At 43.3% G+C, this 3170-nt stretch overlaps 1 non-coding gene across 1 annotated transcript; it reads left to right on the plus strand.

Annotated features, from left to right (window-relative positions):
• The first annotated feature begins 2783 nt into the window (after window positions 1–2783).
• Window positions 2784–2919, plus strand: LOC145515989 (small nucleolar RNA SNORA2/SNORA34 family). The gene has a single exon (XR_014061177.1). It is a non-coding gene; the product is annotated as a small nucleolar RNA SNORA2/SNORA34 family (small nucleolar RNA).
• Window positions 2920–3170: the final 251 nt, after the last annotated feature.

Consider the following 3170-nt stretch of genomic DNA (forward strand, 5'->3'; position numbering starts at 1 on the left):
TTGTTCAGGTACAGTTCTAGGCACTGGAGGTGGGACTAGCTCTCTATTCTCTTGGATACTATATTTTACTGGAGGAACAGACAGAAATAAAGACATAAGTATATACTACATAATACATGCTATATGAGATGGTTGGATGGCATCACCAACTCGATGGGCCTGAGTTTGAGTAAGCTCTGGGGGTTGCTGATGGACAGGGAAGCCTGGTGTGGTGCAGTCAATGGGGTTGCAAACAGTCGGACACAACTGAACTGAACTGAACTGAACTATTATATTACACCATATCACATCATACCATATCATATCACACCACGTGCACCTATATTTTTTGATGTGAACCATTTTTAAAGTCTTTATTGAATTTTTTACAATATTGCTTCTGTTTTATGTTTACTGTTTTGGCCACGAGGCATGTGAGGACAGCAGAGCCATCCTGATGTTTAGTGAAAAGACAATGACCCTGGCCTTGCGCTCAGCCAGAGGGACTTCATCTCTGGTGACCTGGCTGATGATGACTGGGGGATTTGGGGACCTTGATTTAGCAGGGGGCTGAAAAGAGAAGGTGAGGGGTCAAGCAAGTCTAGGTGGTGTTGGCAAACAGTAAAGGGCGTGGAGAGTGACAGCTAGTGGGTGTGCACTTACATTCTGGGATGAGAAAAATGTTTTAGAATTAGAGAGGGGTGATGGTTCCACAACTTTAAGGATATACTAAAAACCACTGAATTGTACCCTTTTATAGGGTGAATTTTATGGTGTATGAACTTTATCTTTTTTTACACTTATTTTTTAAATTTTACTGGAGTATAGTTGATTTATAATGTTGCATTAGTCTCAGGTGTACAGCAAAGTGATTCAGTTACACATATAATGTGAAGTAGTAATTAACACAAATAACTTCAAATTCAGCAGAAAGAGGAGACTTGATTTCCTGACCTCACCTCTTAATATTCCTCCCATCTCACCACAGCCACCTCTTAATTATGTTATTATGTTACCTTATTTTTCATCAAAGGAAAACATCATAAATTCAAAACCATCTGACCAGTTCTGCTTCAGGGTGCCCAGGGATTTGTGGTTCCACTTTTGTTTATAAGCGAAGTCATTTAATCCCAGCTCAGGCAAAAATAAAAGCAGTGCCCTAACAGGAAGTCACGGCCAACGTCTGTACACAACAGCACAAACATGAATTACCATAAGAACAGCACATTTCTGAATCATTGGTGTGATGAGTAAGTGAGAAGCCAAACAGGGTCACGGGTCTCCCAAACTGTTGAATTCTAGAGAGGCCTAGGCAAGCGGGGCTGCTGTGTTCCTAATCCCTGAGACTGGCCTGATGGATGCTGGAGAATCCATCTCTTGAGCATGGCTGGCTGGCAGAGAACCATGCCAGCAGTCAGGGCCAGCTCAGTCTGGCCCTGCAATTAAAATCAGGGCTGGGCGGGGGAGGTCTGCAATTAAAATCAGTAACCCCATATCCTAAACACAAAATGACAGCACCACCTTGATAGGAGAGAGAAAGGAAGCACATTGTGCAGAAGGTGGAAGCTTTAGGGGGAGAAAGTAGTCTTCCCCTTGCTTCCTATAACCACAGTAACACCTCAAATCCAGTGGAGGTGGGAGGCCTCACAACCATCGCCCCTTGACTTACTGGGAAGATCAGCAAAGAACTCTCCTATAGGTGCCACTTCTACCTATAAGATCTAAGGATGTCACATGGCCTTCCTGAGCCTCGGTTTCTTCATCTGTATAGTGGGGATAGTAATAGTTCATCCCTGGTAAGATCGATAGAAGGGTTAAATGGGATACTGCCTGTGTACCCTGCCTGCATACAACTAAAATGTTAAAAATGTGATATCTCTTCTTAGCCAGGAGGTAGTCAAGGAGGTGCTGTGGTCTGATTTAACAGACAGAGGAACTGAAGCCAGAAAGAGTGATTCATGGCCTTCCAGAGACAGAACTTAATAAACTCCTGTTTCATGGCTTAGCCTTACACAGTGTCAATGTTATCTTAAAGATAATTTATGAAAGAGGTAAGAGAGGCAAAACAGAACATGGAGCCTCCCTGAGTCACTCCCCAGAGAACTCATGTTGCAAACTGTCTCCTGCCTTCTCTTTGTGTGTGTGTGTGTGTGTATATATGACTGCATCGATTCTTAGTTGCAAAACGTGGGAGCTTGGTTGTAGCATATGGGATCTTGGTTGCTGCGTGTGGGATCTTTAGTTGTGGCATGTGAACACTTAGTTGTGTCATGAGGGATCTAGTTCTCTGACTGGGGATTGAACCCGCCCCCCTTGCATTGGGAGTGTGGAGTCCTAGCTCCTGGATCACCAGGGAAGTCCCTTGCCTTGTCTTTTGAAATCACATGTCAGATCATGACACAAGTCATGTTAATTCCCCTTTCCTTTCAGGAGAAATTCTGGGCTTGCTGCTAGGACATTTCAGGCCCTTCAGACAAGGGCTCAATTCCGCTGCCCGGACTTCCCTCCTGCTTCTTCCCTTAGTCAGTTCTTGGTGTTTCTGTGCCATCTGGATCACCCTACATGCCTTAGCACCAGTCAGAGCCTCTGTCCAGAACACCCTTTCATCTCCCATTCAACCTTGAAGGTCTATTTCAATTGCTGCTTCCCCAAGAAGCTTCTTCACTCACTGGGCTTCACTTCACTATGGTTTCACACTTGGGTGACTCCTTATGCCCAAAGACTCAGTGTTTGAAACCCTGTGGATGGGATGGGATGAGATGAGATGAGATGAGAGAATCTTACAGTTAAATATCTTAAAGCCTTGGGTCCTGAATCAAGGCTAGCAGTTTGCTGAAGCTGTTGGTTTCAATCAGGAGTCTAGAGAAGTCTCTTTCTTTGATCTGTTGGCCTTTCAGAACTTAGGAAATGTAATAGTCAATTCATTAGAAAGAAACATCTCAGTCGTTGATGATACATACGGGCTAACACTTACTTATAGTTGATTAATACTGGGATTCCAAAATTGAGAGGTCTCTGATTTAACTTGTTCATTAGAATTATAATACTGTTAAATCTAATTACTACCCCCCAAAAATTGCTGTAGGTCCAAAGCCAGTGGGATGATTCTGAACTGTGAGCTTTCTCTGAGTATTATCCTTTTGTATGATCAGGGTCCTGACTTGTATATTTTAGACTTCATTCAAATTAGA

This window comes from Giraffa tippelskirchi, chromosome 7 (assembly GCF_054371585.1).
Source record: "Giraffa tippelskirchi isolate mGirTip1 chromosome 7, T2T-mGirTip1v1.2.pri, whole genome shotgun sequence".
NCBI lineage: Eukaryota > Metazoa > Chordata > Mammalia > Artiodactyla > Giraffidae > Giraffa > Giraffa tippelskirchi.